The 16,969-nt window shown below is 34.2% G+C and overlaps 1 protein-coding gene across 1 annotated transcript in view; it reads right to left on the bottom strand.

Moving 5' to 3' along the window:
* Positions 1-16,717, bottom strand: part of LOC123672596 (hemicentin-1) — a 454,027-nt gene extending 437,310 nt beyond the window's left edge. The window contains exon 1 of the mRNA XM_045606762.1: positions 16,297-16,717. The gene's annotated coding sequence lies outside the window, so the exon portion shown is untranslated. The remainder of the gene's footprint in view (positions 1-16,296) is intronic.
* Positions 16,718-16,969: the final 252 nt, after the last annotated feature.

Here is a 16,969-nt window from a genome sequence, read left to right as displayed (position 1 = left end):
CAACACAGTTGAGCTATTGGAAAACAGCATAAATTTTGTTTTTTGCTTGTTTATTGTTAAAACCTTATAATTAAGAAACTGAATTATGTCTTTGAAGTCCATTTCTACCATACTCTTTAGTTGTTCCCAGCTATCTCCCTCATAAAATACCGCAGTATCGTCCGCAAATGCAAATAGTTTCCCCCTGGTGCGCAATGAAAACATCGAGTTAATGTAAATATTAAAAAGAACAGGGCCCAATATTGTTCCCTGAGGCACTCCATAATGTATGTCTGATAGTGAGCTTATCGATTCTCCAACTTGGACGCATTGCTTTCTACCTATCAGATAGGTTCTAAACCAGTTGAGTGGACTACCCTCGACACCCATGCACTCCAGAGTGTCAAGCAATCCGTCATGACTGACCGTGTCGAAGGCTTTGGCTAAATCCACGAACACACCCAGACATGGTCTCGACATATCCAGACATCTATATATTTCACCTGTTAGTGCCGCTATAGCATCCTGTGTGGATTTCCCGACCCTAAAACCGAACTGCCTCTCACTCAAAATTTTGCACCCTTCCAGAAACTTCGTGACTCTATTATGTATTATTCTTTCAAATATTTTTGAGATATTTGATACAAGTGATATTGGGCGATAATTATTTACGGACGATTTATCTCCTGATTTGTGTATTGGTTTTATAAGCGTTGTTTTTAAAGAAACCGGAAACATACCCGTCCGCATAGAGAAATTCACCAGAAACCTAAGGGGAGCGACTATACTTTTGGCAATTCTCTTAAGTAGTGTCACTTGGATACCATCAATACCTGGAGATTTATTCGCTTTTAGTGACTCTATTACTTTCAATATCTCTTGCTCATCACATATATTTTCATTTCTGCGCGCTTCTCGTCAAATTTGATAGTTCATGGTGGGGACAAAATTTGCTTACTGAAAATGACATATGCTCCCTCTATCCATGTTTATTACTCTGAGATCAGACTGAATTATATATTTTTTCATGGTTATAACAATATTTCCCTGAAACAATGTAAAAATATAGATTTCGAAGTCTGAAGGAATAAACTCAATAATCTGAGTACTGCGAGAAAATATTGAAATTACATTAATCGTTTTAAAGGGTTGCATGGATTGAATAAACCCACAAAATTTGAACAAAATCGGACTGATGATTCCCAATTTATGGAGAAATTTAGACCAATTTTATGAATCACCTTGTATCTCCGAAACCAACAGTCTTAGGACACGAAACAAGCTACTTTTCTGAAAGGCCTGAATAACCTGCTTACAGTATATCGAGGTTCGAAAACTACAATTTTCTCCAAAAATTTTTCTCTTGTCGAATTTTGAGACATTTCTTTTCACAAAATTGATAACAGATAAAAATGGAGACTGCCACATCAACAATCTAATATCAACACACGATTAATCATCATACTTTAACGGCATGAAAAATATCAAACTCTTCTTTAATATGTGATGTTCTTCCATCTTACTCTTTTTCTCACTTTCAATCAATGTCAGAAACCAGTCCCGCCCAAAACCCCTTTTAACCACATCAATCTGAATTCAGAACCCCCAAAGTCAACAAAATGTTCGGAAGGGAAATGAGGATGAAAGTTCCGAACTCTCCAAAACTTGGAACGGGAACAAGAGAAAAAGTCATACTGTCTGTATGCGCACTCGACAAATTCAAACTTCCTCCCTAATTTAATGACTGTACCAAACTACAGCAGTTAGTAGACTAAAGAATACAAGGCCAGAGGTATGTATATTTCCTCGCTATATTTAATTTCCAATGGTAAATTCACATAACGGAGTTTGATTATTATAGATAAGGAAATTCTGAATGTTTACTTTACATATTCCTAACATGACAGATCAAACAGAACATTATAAATGAGGAATTTTCTTCTAGGTTGAATCTACATTAGAATATGAGGAAAACACTCACGTGAATTCAGGAGATTTTAAACGCTCGTTCATGCATGCGCCAATTGGGCCCTTGGAGACCAAAGAATTGTACTGCATAGAATGCAATGCAAATGCTCCAAAACGTCTCCACGTATGGAGGAGAAACATAGTTCTCGAGAAGCTGTCAGTGAGCATCGAATTTGGGACACCCTGTACAATGTATTTCATTGTACAATGACAAATTAACAATAAGTAAACTCCAACGTGTCTCTTACAGTTACTCATCTGTATGAAATTTCCACGGACAACTTTTCTAATTACACAGTGAATTATGAACTGATCGAATTTCATTTTCAATAATGTTGAATGTAACATCCACATAATTCGAAAGCGATGGTAAAGTTGTTTTTTGTCTTTGTGAAATACATTTCATCTCTCTTTCAGTTAGGCTAATAGGCAATGCTGTTTATATTGGTTGGGTTGACATGTGTTATTTATAAAACAGGTGGCTTAGTAAAGACGGTTTGGAGATTTTTATTGCAGGGAATATTGATAAAGGCAGCGGAGCGGACCAACCTCATGTTGTTTTCAAAAATCAAGACTATATTTCTTTTAGAAATATGAAAAGGCGGCCACAAACTTTTTTTGCCGCCCTATAGAATAGGGGCGCCTGAAACAGTCGCTTCACTGTTTCACCTCTAACGTCGACCCTGATGCATCCAAATTATATTATATTGTCAATTGACGTATGTTGAAATTTGATAGGATCGAAAGTCAGTGTAGACAACCACAAAACGAAATATATAACTAAAAACAATGCTGTTATGAATACTAGATAGAACAGAGTTAAGTAATAACTTTTTGATAATCATTGAGAACTCAACTGTGTATTCAAAAATAGACGATTCGTTTTGAGCATATGAAACATCGAACAAACTTGTTTAATTTATTCCATTCAGTCTGAAAATTCAATAAAAAAACAAGGTGTTCCATAAGAAAAAAACATATGTTTGGTCATTTACACTTTTTTGGTATGCCCTGTGTATTTCTTAACAATTTAAGAATGTAGCTTTAATGGAGCCTAATTATACTGTCTCGTGAAAAAATTAGAGAATTTCAGCGGTTAACCCTAATAAGTGGAACACCTTGTATAAATAATCAAGTGTCATACTTGAAGAGTTTCGTTCTTGTCAGTCTCTATACTGTCAAACGGCCTATTGCATTTAAATTAAATTTTCATTTTGAACTTTGGTATTTACATTTCAAAATGAGAAAGTATTTTATCAGTGATATTTTCCAAGATATCTAGAAAACTTCCTAACTAATGTCAATATCATCAAATCAAGTATAAGTGAATTTTAAACTGAATTCAATTTCTAATTCATATGACTATTGCCATTATCAGGTTTCTAGATATCGTAAACACCTCATCCGAAGTGAACTACAGGTCACTACCAACTACTTAAAATAAAAATGTACATCAAACAAAAACACACCCCTGTACAGCATACCACTGCTCTGACTGCTCAGACTTCTATCAGCCAAGCTATCCTGAGAACCTCTATAATAGTCGAGTTTCATTGTAGAGTGCGGTGAAAAAGAATTAGCTGAATGGGAAAAAATAAAGGAAAAATCAGCATGCAGAAGCTGGGATAAAATAATAATTAAATGAAGGATTGTTTCGAATCCCGTAATCGTTTTGCAAATAAAAAAATCAAAACACTCCATTCTCTCTCTAGCAGAAGCATGGAAGTGGTCACTCAATTTTTGTCAGTGTCAAAAATCAAAATTGATCAGTATCATCCAAAATGATTTCCTTTCTTCAAATAATTTTCATCAGATCATTCAGATCTGATGAAACCAGAGTCGAATTAAACGGAAAACAAAGTTAAAATGAACATTGTGATCCAGCTCGAAGGACCAAAATGTTTAGTATTTACGATTTTTAGCAAATTTATAGTCAATACACATATGGTGCTTTATCGCCTGAATATTGTAGTAAAATTTTCTGAATCCATAGAATAGCGAAAAAATGGGAAGATAAACTCCTGCGTGCATTTTAGCAAAACTTATCTTCGAATATAGTAATGAACTACGATACTGAAAAAGAGAAAATCATTATTCATAATTCCTAGCTGGTAAATCCCCCAATTTCTTAAACCTTCTAACTCCACACCTAGAATCTCATCTAGACGCACAATGACATCGCTCCTGATTATCGTTGCCATTTTTCCATTCCCCGTCAACACAGTGCCTCGCAAACGGCAAAGACCTTTTGTTTCCGCCGTGCAACATCGGCATTGTTCTCACCTCCATTGCATCCCACAACAAGGGAGACGCATTGTGCCTTTTCCGACAAGAATATCAATTTTTAGTCGGGGGGTTATTGTGTTAGAGACACGAGCCAAGGTCTGAATCCTGCTACGGCCCTTCGCGGACTGCAAGGGTTGTTTACCCTATGTTTCGGGGACAGTGGCGGCGTTGTTTTTTAGGGCGAGCTAGAAAGACCAAGTGTAACGAATAGAGATGAGCGATACCGTGATTTCTAGATCACGTTGTGAAACGTGAACGTTACTTTATGATATCAGTGAAATTAAAGCGTGACATGATCAATGTTTAGGTTGCTTGTTATTAATATTTGTATGAATCACTCAAACCTTAGTTCGTTTATCTTTGCAACTCGAATTGGTCACTATTATCATTCAAAGCAAAGCCAAATTAATGAAAAATTATTATGAAAACATCCATTTTTCTTACATTTTCAACTCTTTTCCTTGTTTCAGCTTTAGTTAGGAACGTAACAGAAGGATATCGATTTTTCAAATGTTTCCTCAAATTTGAAGAGGTAATTTTGAAAGATAATTTCAACTTGCATAAATTACAAGTTGTATAATTCACATCAAATTCTGTGAAAAAAGCCCAAAGATTGCTGGTCTTTTGCCTATTATTATTATGTCTCTGACGTGTTTTCATTTATTTTTTATAATACAGTACCATTTATTGCTTCTGTCGGCAACTTCAATATAGAAAAAAATTTTTTGGGGTTGTTTATCAAAGATATGCATAAAATTAGAATTTTATTGCCACCACCAATTATGCAGTAATTCAGTAGTTATTATTTGTTTGTAGCAAGTTCCTACGATTTTGGATTCCGAAAAGGGAACAAATGGATTGCCTTCGTCGCATTTAAAAGATCTAGATCGATAATTCATCAAGTGCCCCATTCGTTCAAGACCAATTTTACGTACTTTCATAATAATAATAATAATAATAATAATGAGCTTTATTTCAAATAAAGTAGGTTCATGTACAAATACATTGTCTACCTGAAGTGAAACAGTATCAAATAATCTTTAGTCTATTTTATATCAAATATTATGTACCAAGAATTCTTCCACTGTATATGGTTCAATCTGAAGCAGCAACTTATAGACTTCCTTCTTGAATAGTTTGAGGTTGGTTATGTCTCTCATCTGGTTTGAAAGTCTATTATAGTATTTTATACACCTGTATTCTGGTCCTTTCTCTGTGAGTGAAAGCTTATGTATTGGATATTTTAGTTGAGTTGTTCTTGTGTCATATTTTGTAGAGGTTTTGGTTTCGAAACAGTTTCTATTTTTGAACACAAATATCAAGCATTCTTGGATGTGTATCGCTATGGATGGAAGTAGTCCATGTTTCCTAAATATGCCCCTGCATGTTTCTCTGCATGGCATTCTCATTATTGTTCGAATAGCTCTTTTTTGCATCTTTAGCACTTGCTTCATGTTATTACCACTACCATAAAACATAATACCATACCTTATTTTGGCTTCAAAGGTTGCCTGGTAGACAACTCTCATAGACGATGAGTCAAGATAGTTTCGTAAAACACCCAATGAATAACAAATGGATCCCAGTTTTGTACACAGGCCTATAATATGTTCATCCCAGTTCAAGTTCTCATCTATAGTTAACCCAAGAAATCGTCCTGAGGTCTGAAGATCAAGTTTACTGTCATTTAGCTGAATGTGAGAAGGGGTTTGAAAGTTTGCATGTGTGGTTTTAATAATTATAGCACATGTTTTTTCTACATTTAAACATAAATTGTTTGATTGAAACCAGTGATTAGCCTGTTGGAGAATACTCTGTACTAAGTCTGCAATCTGGGGCAAGATGTCCGCCTTCAATATAAAACTTGTGTCATCGGCATAGTTTACCATGGATGTATTCGGATCAGAACGTAGTACACTCATCAGGTCGTTGATGAAGATGATGAAAAGTATCGGTCCCAGTATACTTCCCTGGGGAACTCCAAATTGAATCAATGCCTCCTCGGATAAAGTTCTCGTGCCATTACCATCTATAATTACTTGTTGTTTTCGATTTGACAGATATGACCTAAACCACTCCTTCTCTTTTCCTCTTATTCCGTAACTGTCCAATTTATTTAGGATATATTTGTGAAACAAGGTATCAAAGGCCTTAGATAAGTCCAGCAGTAAGGCGATTACCACTTTGGAATCCTCCAATGCATTCAGTACATCAGTAATGAACTGGAATGTTGCTGTTGTTGTTGATTTTCCTTTCACATATCCATGTTGAGTGGAACTTAAAATTTCCTCATTTATAAGAAAATCTACGAGTTGTTCACTTATTGCCAGCTCTAATATTTTTGAGAATGCTGGTAGTAGGCTGATTGGCCTATAGTTTTCCGGTTCATTCTCTTTACCCTTTTTGTAGATTGGTTTTATGAGTGCTTTTTTGAGCAATTCAGGAAATATACCATGCTTCATGGAGTTATTCACAAGGTATGTTAATGGAGTAGCTGTCTGATTCATACAGGCTTTAACTGTACACATAGGAATGTCGTCAATTCCAGAACTATTTTTGTTTTTTAATTTTCCTATTATCTTGAGAGTTTCTTCTTCAGTTATCAGGCGAAATTTGAAATTGTTACTGTTGCGTGTGATATCATTCTGAAATGGAATGTTTTGGTTCTGTTTTATTTTTTCTTCAGCTGCTGTTGCAAAATGACGATTGAAATTATTTGCTATCTCTAAAGGATTTCCAGGAATCTCTTTGTTGATTTTCGTGTTGTTTTTTATTTTTGCTACAGTTTGCCATAGTGTTTTCATCTTGTTATCAGACTGAAGGATTTGCTGCTTATATCTTTCTCTTTTTCTCATCTCGAAGCATTTTGTCATATTCCTTTTTTACCTCCTTGTATGCTCCCATAAAGACTGGATTGAATGTTTTACAAGTGTGTAATATGTCAAGTCTGGTCTTGCATTTTGTAATATTATCATTGATTGGCTTTTGTTGTCTTCTAGCAGTGGTTTTATTTTTTCTTATCGGACAAGCATAATCTAATTCTGTTTTGAACATATTTGTGAAAGTTCTCCATTGCTGATCTACTTCCTTCTCTGGAATTTTATATACAGCATTCCAATCTAAAAGCGTCAGTCTTTCGATTAAATCTTGGATGTTATTGGCTGTAATGTTTCTTTTATATTGATATTCCTCTGTTTGTTCTATTTCTTCCTGAAGAGTCAGTAGTTGTGCTGTATCGTGGTCAGAAATATGTGTTCTTATTATTTGTGATGTAAAGTTTGATTGATTGATCAGAATGTTGTCTATACAAGTTTTTGTAACCAATGTTGATCTTGTTGGTACATCTATGCTAACGTTCAGTCCATATGAGTTTAACAATTCCACAAAGCAGATTGTGTTCTTGTGAGATTTATCTAAAAGGTTAATATTGAAGTCACCTGCAATTACAACAGTTTTATTAGTCCAGCAGATTAGCTGAAGAATCTACTCGATTTTTTGAGTTTTAGTTAAGTACGTTTAGTTAAGTTAGTTAAGTTTAGTGCTCAATAGTGTTAAGATTTGGACTCTTCGGAGCGTTCCTTCCAACACGACCAGCAGCAGCCATCTTCGAAGGGGCCCCTTCAGCAGTCCGTCACAACCACCTCATTTTGAAAGAAAGCATCAGGAGTCGAGTAAGTCGGGTGCAAGTATTTAACATTTCAATGTTCAATTTGGGTCAAGTTTTCTGATATACTGTCCACTTAGTGAACCACTCACGAACTATCGTTTTATTACTTGAGGATTCTTCCTCGGTTAAAGCACAATGTCATATGCTTTAATAAAATTTGAAAATGTTTAATCGAAATTCTTAGTTACTGAAGTGTACCGTTTGCGGAAGTTGTGCCTACCCTGCCCACCTCATGTCTACGCCAATGTCTATGTTCCGGGGAGGTTGCCAACCTAACCCCCTTCGATGTTTATTCTGCGATAGTGGGAACTTTGAAGTATCCGATGGATTGATGGGGGTCGGTATTTGTCAACAAGATCCGAAAATGGCTTTCCTTTTGATGTGTGTGCGATGAATTTCCATCGCTCTATTTTGCAATATTTGAGGACGATAAATTTGATAGACATCGGTCTCAATTGCATAAACACACGGTAGGTGGATGAAAAATAAGTTGATAGGAGTTTTAGTGTAAACAAGTAGGTACCTATGTTTGTTGGCAATTTATCTTCAGGCTATGGAAAAAAATAATTAGTATTTATGTTTATACATGGCGAGCCTTTGATGGTTTCGTTTTGGACTGTGTACGTTATACGACTGATATGCAGAATAACACGAAAGACTGGAAAAATATTTGCAATTTTGCTCGTACGAAAAAGAATGGGATATGGGAGAAACGACAAGAGTTCTTTCAGTTCAACACGAACTGAATGTCCACCCATTAATCAAGAAAAAATTAGAAATAATTTGCCTGTTCTGACCTTTCATTATGTGACAGAGAAATGAAACTCCTTCATTGTATTTTATTAAAAATATATGATGAATTCCAACTGGAATTGAACAAAGAAATTATTCAACCCTGACAATAACCGAAACAGATTGTGCATTTTTGCAGCATCATAACAATTAAGTAGAAAGCTCCATTTCACTGAATATTGTTTCTCATTAAAATATGAGTTCATCTTCATTTAAATGGCATGTACTCATTGCTATGTAATTAATATTGGGCCTGCATAAAGGGTAACATTTAGGCTGTTTGTTACTTGATACTTGTCATATAATACTTGGTTATTTTATGCAGTAGGTCTAAATGCACATAGGTACCTATATAATGATTTACAAAAAATATAGAGCTTCCCTTTCTTGCATATGTGTGAAGTTTTCATTGCACAAGTGAAAAAGATTATTTACCTATATTCGAGTAACCTGTACTCTGTAGTAATACATGAAAACATAAGTAACAATTTCACAGTAACAGTGTAATTATCAACAAAAGCGAAATTGTCGGGAACCGAATACTAATAATATTAAGTAAACAAAAAAAAATTAATTTCATTATCAATCTTGTCCAAAATTAGTATGCATCGACTGGGATTATGATATGTTGGATTAAAACGATTGGAAAAAGGTTAATGGGTATTAACCTCTGTTGAAACAACAGATTTTCTACTTCTCGCTAGCTGACCGAAAAATTTTGATTTTTCACATTTTTCTCGAAAAAAGCCTACTTTTGACAATTCTTAGTCATTAACAATGGAATTGGAAAAATGTTTTTTTCGGCAACCGTCCGGGAAGTGCTCTCTTCCCGGACGCTTTTTCTCTGAGAAAGTAGCATTTCCCGGCCTAGTCCGGAAAGTACGTACTTCCCGGACTAGGCCGGAAAAGAATCATAGAATCCATAGCAACCGAGATAACGGCTGACAGTTCATATGAAATTAGTTGTCAAAAATTTGCATGTTTTTTGATCACAATCGCAATAAAATATGGAAAGCAGCAGCGATAATGTTATTATACACGTTTGCCGAAAAAAATATTGTACGCAACACGCCCGAAAATGGTTTTTTTGTACACACAGACTTCCAGGACTCGCTTACGCTCGTCCTGGAATTTTGTCTATTCGTCCAAAAAAACCCTATTTTCCGGACTTGTTACGTAAATTACTATTGTGGAACTGGCTACAATCGTATACAACCTTAAAGATTTTTTGAACTACACTATAGTAGTGCATATGTAGATAGATACCACTGAAATAAAAAAAAACACTTGGTAACATTTGAATTCTTTAATTCATTCTGAGAAGACAAATATCCAGTACCTGTCAAAATTCGATAAAGGTATCAGAAAACTTCTTCACTAGACCAGGAATGAAATGTGACCGTATATAAAACACAAAATTTACCTCATGCTGAAAACGTAATCTACAATCAGCGTACATGCAAATGTAGATTGATTATAATCTACCCTTGTTGGACCTCACTAGGTCATCTTTGACTACTTTGAGCATATCAGATAGATAGGAGTGATGAATTTACCCTACCACTATAGACTCTGACAGACCTTAGTGAATAGTGATCATCTGGCTACAATTACATCGATTTATAATTTATATAAATGATAACATACCTACGAGTATTATATCCAAGTCCAACATTGTTACTGTTTTGATATTTTTATTCCGATTCACCAATTTTTATTGTTCACTTATTTCAAACCAAAAGAATGTCCCCGTTTGCCGTATTTGTCAATTTCTTCTCCTTATTAAGACAGGTGATATAGCTAGTAGATCGAAAATATAGGATAAGTCAACAAATTCGTTTCATTACTCATGTTATGCATAACTGACCTATCTAAGTAGGAAATACGTATAATAAGAATTTCAAGGGTTCTTATACCTATATGTAGGTGCATACCTTCGGCTTATGTTACTACTCAGAGTGATATTGATCTTTAAATCATAAAAATACGGAAGTTATTTGGTGGTAATGATATCAGCTGATGGTAGAATCACTCTTTCTACAAAATCATCCATTTTCTTCGAAAATTATTTGCTTTATGTAGAAATAATACAAATATATACCATGATCACATATGCAAATGGCAATTTATGTTTGTGCTCATATTTCATATTTTCCAATCCAGAAATGGATAAAGGATTCAGAAACATCATTTCCAGATATTATTCAAAATCATAGTGATAAACATAGATAGAGGGAGTATACGCTATTTTTAGGTATCCGCTACAAATTTATGATGTTGTCGAATTGTGATAAACATATTTGCAAATCCACAATTTGACTATATCATTAAAGATGGCGGACGAAGAAGATGTGTTGTCGGATGTCTCCGATAAAAATGATAAAGATTCACAATATTTCAAATGTTGTGCTACCAAAAACTGCAAGTTTAAAGTGTGTATACAGTGTTTTGCGATATTTCATCAAGCTTGTGCGAAAAAAAACCCAAATCTGAAATTTCTAACGGGAAATAAAGTAATTTGTTGCTACGGATCAAGTGAAATCAAAGAAAAACAAACAGAAGAGATGAAATCAGATAACAACGCAATGGAGATAGAGATAATATATCTTAAGGAATTGCTGAAAGAATCAAGGGATAAGAATGAAATATTGAAGTTTAACAACTCTTTACTCATAGATAAAATTAAAACACTTGAAATCAGGGAATCCATAAAAACAAAGGTAAACATCAATGAAAAAATACCACTAATAACGTTAACAGAGGATGAGTCAAAAACGCAAATACCAAATACAGGAACAACAGAAACCTACTCATATGCAAGAGCGACAAGATCAGCTACTATTCAACAGAGGGCTCCACAAGAAAACCTGCAAGCAAGAAAAATTTCGATTCATAGACCTTTGCATACGGAAACATCAATCACAAATGACAATGACAATATAACCTCCAATTTAAATAAGCAAAACACAACAAAAATAATAAATAGAACAGGACAAAACAATCAAAATGAAACAGAAGAATTTACGGAAGTCAATCGTCGGAGAAATAATAGGATTAAATACCAAAGAAAAAACATTAAGAATCTAGGAACTGCTGAAGTTTCGGATGAAGCAAATAAAACTGGCTTTTCTGGAGGTGAACGGAAAGTGTGGCTATACGTCTATCGTGTGAAAAGAGTTGCAAATGAAACTCATATTAAGGATTATCTTTTGAAGAAACCTGGATTCCATGGAGATTCAATCACGGTCAAAGAAATTCCAAGTGATGAAAATCAACTCAAGCGATTTGTTGTTACGGCTCCTCTTGAAAAGAAGGATGAAATGTATAAACCGGAATTTTGGCCTAAATATGTTGCTGTGAAGCGGTTCGACTTTGAGCGTCATCGTCAATTTCTTAATGGACAAAGTGGACATTTTTTATGAAGACAAAAACTCCAAAGGTTACAACAACAAAAAGACAAAATACGTATATATCATCCAGCTTGATACTTCAAAACCTACAGTCAATTGCAAATTGTGTAGATGAGGTAGGTGTCTTATTATCTGATAATGCAGACTGTGTTGCATTCGCAGTTACTGAGCACTGGCAAACGGAAGATCAACTGAGGGCATATAGTATCCCCAACTTCAAATTAGCAACATATTTTTGTAGAGAAAAAAATGAACATGGTGGTGTTGGAATCTACATGAGAATTGGATTCGAATACAATGTAAAATATGAAATTAATCAAATATCCAAAAAGAAGGTATTTGAATGTGCAGGTGTTGAATGCAAAATTGGAATTGAAAACTATATCATCGTAAGTGTATATCGACCACCCATAAGAGAAAACTTAAATGAGTTTTACCAAAAGCTGGAGACCTTACTGGAACTTTTAGTGATGGAGAAGAAAATCATCCTCATTGCTGGTGACTTCAATATTGATCTGAAAGATGACGCTGTGAATATTCACAGAATGAATCTGCTATTGAATGGATATTCATTTACCTATCTAGTGAATGAGTACACAAGAATTACTCATAAATGTAAGTCATGTTTAGATAATGTTTTTACTAACTCTATTAACATAGATGAAGTGAGTATCATGCAGACTAATATCTCTGATCATATGGGAGTCAAAATAAATTTCTCAACAAATACGAAACAAAATAAAATATATAAAAACATCAGATTGTTTTCCGAAGAAAATAAAATTAAATTCAAAAAACAAATAGCTGAACAAGATTGGTCCAACATATATAACATCGCTGCAAATGAAGTAGACGAACAATGGAATCTTTTTGTGAATACCTTCATAATGCATTTTGATGAATGCTTTCCACTCAGAAAAAAGTGTGTCAGCGGAAAATCATTAAAATTTAAACCCGATCAGAAAATACTGGATTTTAAAAATAGATTGAGTATATTAGAGACTATTATGCATTATCATCCTGAAATAAAATCACTTTATAATAATACCAAGAAAAAATATCAAAAGTTACTGGCAAAGAAAAGAACTGAAAAATATGAAATCAGTATTTCCCAATCTGATAATAAAAAGAAAACAATGTGGAATATTTTCAATGAAATTACGGGTAGAGATAAAGTAAATGACACTTTCATTAGTGGAAATCCTGAAAGAGTAGCTAACATGTTTAATGAGTACCTAACAACAAATGTACCTATTTTGCCCGTAAACGTATTATCATGTGATATCCCTAGAGCTTCACGATCAATATTTTTGACACCTGTTACACCAGGAGAAATAGAAGAACTAAATAAACAAATTAAAAATAAACATTCTAGTGGTGATGACGATATACCTATTAGTTTGATAAAATTTTGTATAAAAAATTTAGCAGAAGTACTATGCTACATAATTAATAATTCCCTCTCATATGGTATTTTTCCTAGTCAGTTGAAGATATCTGTAATTACACCAATTTATAAAAAAGGTGATCGCGAGTCTTTTGGAAACTACCGACCCATCAGTGTACTACCAAGTTTCTCAAAATTTTTTGAAATGGCAATGTGTAACCGTCTAGTTAACTTTCTATTGGAGAACAATATACTGAATGATAACCAACATGCATACATAAAAGGAAGATCCATAATGACAGCTACTATTCAATTCACTGAAAATATAATAAAATCGTTCGAAAATAATGAGATACTTCTAGGAATATTTTTAGATCTATCAAAAGCGTTTGACTGCCTTAATCGACCACTTTTGTTAGCAAAAATCGAAGCTTACGGAATAAGGGGAACTGCTTTGAAATGGCTAGAATCATATCTGAATAACAGAAAGCAGAGGGTTAAAGTTATGAAAAACGGAAAAAGTACGAAATCAGACATAAAAATTAATTATACCGGTGTACCTCAAGGAAGCATATTAGGCCCTATTTTGTTCATTTTGTTCACAAATGATATGGAACGAGCATTGATGTCCGATTCGAGTCTTCTCACCAATTATGCAGATGATACAAATTTGTTGGTTGCTGGATCCACCTACCCAAACTTAATAAATGAAGCCAGTATTTCGTATAATAAAATCGAAGACTGGATTGAAAGGAATGGTCTTCTTTTGAGTCAGGAGAAAACTACCACTATTCTTTTTAGAACCAAACAACAAAGTATCACAACACCATCACAAATACAATTGTCAAATTTGAGCATGAGACCTGAACATTGTACTAAATTTCTTGGTATGCAAATTGATGAACATCTGAACTGGAACAACCACATTATAAGTACAGGAAAAAAATTAAATTCAGTCAGCTATAGCATAAGAGTCATTAGTAAATATTTAAATGAAAATTGTTTAAAAATTTTTTATTCCACTAATTTTGAGAGTTTGATGAGGTTTGGTTTGATTTTCTATGGATCGGATTCAGGAGTGTTGGAGATTTTCCGTATTCAAAAGAAAGTCATAAGAATTATATTTGGACTCAAACACAGAGAATCGTGTAGAGGTATATTCAGGGAAAATCAGATTATGACAGTATTTGCATTGTATATATATGAATGTTTAGTTTATTTATTCAAGAATAGAAATAAGTTTGTATACAGTAGTTCCGTCCATGATTACAGTACTAGACATGTAAATATTCTTTATCCTGAACATAGATTAGTAAAATATGAGAAACATCCAACATATGCAGCAATAAAATTTTTCAATCAATTACCGGATAATATAAAAAGAAGTACAACACTCAATAAATTTAAGGATGATGTGAAAATTATGCTCATTAACATGGAACCTTATTCCATTCATGAATACAAAATCAAAGAAGTGAGGATTTAATAATTCTGTTAGTTGACACTATTCCATCTAATGTACTGTATTGTATGTAATGTATTATATTGGACATTCTTTCGGAATAAAGATCATTATTTATTTATTTATTTATTTTATGAATGTTTAATATCGAATGAAATATATTTATTTGAGTGATTAGCTATTAAATATGCAAATTTGAATATGTCGAATTCCCTAATTTTCGAAATTACAGTAAACAGAATATTTATTAATTTTTGGATCTACCTGCTGAAATCCAAGCTTTGGCACCTATTGCGCTCCTAGTGTCACCGGTTGTTTCACGTCGTCGTATGGCGAGCTTGAAATTTGTTTTCTTAATTTCTGATATAGGTATTTGCGTATTCACCTCAATATATTTTGAGTTAATATGAAACGAAGGTAGTTTTTTATTTTCTTTTAAAAAACCCACGAATTTACTGAAATATCGTATCACTGATATGTGTTCATTTTTGCATCCCTCCTGTCAAAGTTAATAGTTAATATTGAAGGCAATATTCGCTCATAGAAAATGACGTATGCTCCCTCTATCTATGTTTATAACTCTGAGTTTGAAATAGAGAGAATAACGAGAAAAGAATCGAAATACATTTTTGTACTTATCGAATGTTAACAAATGAAAGACATACGAGTTCACTCTTATTCATGGTCCATCTTTACGTGCCTACCTAACGCAGTTTCAAATGACGATGTTGTCATAAAGTTTTCGAAACGACTTCAAACTCAAGTATAAAAAAAAAACACGAAATTGATCTCAGAAATCAACTTGAATGTTCTCGACGAATTCTCTGTCATATTTTCTATCAACCACAAGCGTTTTCCTCGCAGTGGTAATTTAAGTTTTAGATAGAAAAATAGTCGACGGATCCATACCATGGGAATATTCGATTGAAGTTTTGGCCACTTCGTTGAAGCAAAATTCTTGAGTTTTCTTAGAAAAAATCTGAAATTTTCGGCGAAAAATATAACATTCTCGGGAGTTAGGAACACATAATTCCATTGGAAATACTGCATCAAAACCAGAATGTTCGTCCGATTGACAATTATGTCAAATAAAATTTCTACAATTTTTCAAGCGGAGTTTCTGAATGACAATTCCCGGTATTTTCTTGACAAATTCAAACGAGTTGTTGAATATTTCAGTGAAACCTGAAATCACCTCACAAATAGCAAAAAAACATGAAAAAAGGTTAAACTAATCGAACCAAAACAATCACCACGAATTTGCGCTGAAAAACCAAAATACCTCAGCAGCACGATACCTGCTACCCTCCACCCTACCCCTAAACATCCAGGCAGTGTTTCTCACCTCAAATCATTAATCCAGTTGCTGGGAAATCAAGAAACACCCTCTCGCTACCGTTACCGCAAACGCGACGTTCGGAAAATCGAGCGGAGAGAAGATCGCGAAAATTCGGTGGAACGACGGAACCCCGTTACGTCGGATGCGCACAGGGGGCGAAAACAGACTGACTCGTCTTCGTTACTGAACGTGCCGAGTCCGCACCACGCAGGATTGTGGGACAGAAGAGGAGACTGCAAGGGAAGCGACCCAAGAATCGTTGTCCGAGGCTATGCCACTGCATTCAACCCATTGGGGGGGTGAATGATAAACTTTAAGAATCGGTCGAGGGGAAAAATTTAAAGCCCTGTAGTATGTATCAGTATGAAGAACCTGTATATTTTCATACTTGAGACGACAAGGTCCGTATAACCAAACACCATCTTAAAATATAAATATATTTACTATGTTTACCCTTGTCGATCGTGTTTTATTTATCAACTCGCAAGGTTGTTGTGAATATACAATATAAATACTGAATATATATCATAAAGTAGTAATGATCTTATTCAGTAGTAGTCTGCAATTCATTCATTTGATGCTCACATTCTTGAATTACATCATGTGAGTTTTCATCTGTGATCAGTACAGTGTGCAGTAAGAAATAAATACCCTTTGATGAGTCTGGAGAGTATTAATT

Source organism: Harmonia axyridis, chromosome 2 (genome assembly GCF_914767665.1).
Source record: "Harmonia axyridis chromosome 2, icHarAxyr1.1, whole genome shotgun sequence".
Classification (NCBI taxonomy): domain Eukaryota; kingdom Metazoa; phylum Arthropoda; class Insecta; order Coleoptera; family Coccinellidae; genus Harmonia; species Harmonia axyridis.
Note: the sequence above shows the minus strand (reverse complement) of the source record. Positions and strands in the feature narration are given on the sequence as shown.